Source organism: Oryzias melastigma, linkage group LG10 (assembly GCF_002922805.2).
Source record: "Oryzias melastigma strain HK-1 linkage group LG10, ASM292280v2, whole genome shotgun sequence".
In the NCBI taxonomy this organism is placed as follows: domain Eukaryota; kingdom Metazoa; phylum Chordata; class Actinopteri; order Beloniformes; family Adrianichthyidae; genus Oryzias; species Oryzias melastigma.
This window is the reverse complement of record NC_050521.1, coordinates 23,659,921-23,660,526: the sequence shown is the minus strand read 5'-3', so window position 1 is coordinate 23,660,526 and position 606 is coordinate 23,659,921.

Here is a 606-nt window from a genome sequence, read left to right as displayed (position 1 = left end):
GAATAAACACAATTAACACCACACATAATCACAGTCGGATTCATACCAGATGAGTCTAGATGAGTCAGGGTGATGTTAGGCTTACAAGAAAGTGCAGTGGAGTCTTGAGCTAAAAATTTTTAAGAGAGTTGAGGAATACGTTGAGAAAAGATGTTAATTAATTTGACTAACAGGGCTCTAATGCATGGAATGCAACATCAACCACACAGGATGAGAATGGACGAAAAGACAGCCAAACCCATAAAAAAATGATGTTACTAAAGCCTTGTATTTACCAAACATATTCATCCAAGAGTCTCACATAGACGTATCTACACCAGAATGTTCCTTCATCTTGTCACTGACAGTTCTGAGGCCACCAACTGCCTGGGTGAGTTTTCCCATAGGAGCAAACATTGCCATGCTCAGCGAGGAGCATATGTGCTGCAGAGTGGACAGGGCAGGAGGCAAGGATACAGGAACTAATCTTAACACGTCGTTTTGAGCGGTGATGAGTCAGAGTGACGCCTGGGGTTGTGGGGGGAAGGTCTCGTTGGCAGAATCATTAGCGGAAGGGGAGTAGAGCTCCCAGGGGTCATCCAAATTCTCTGAATGGATGCCAGGGGC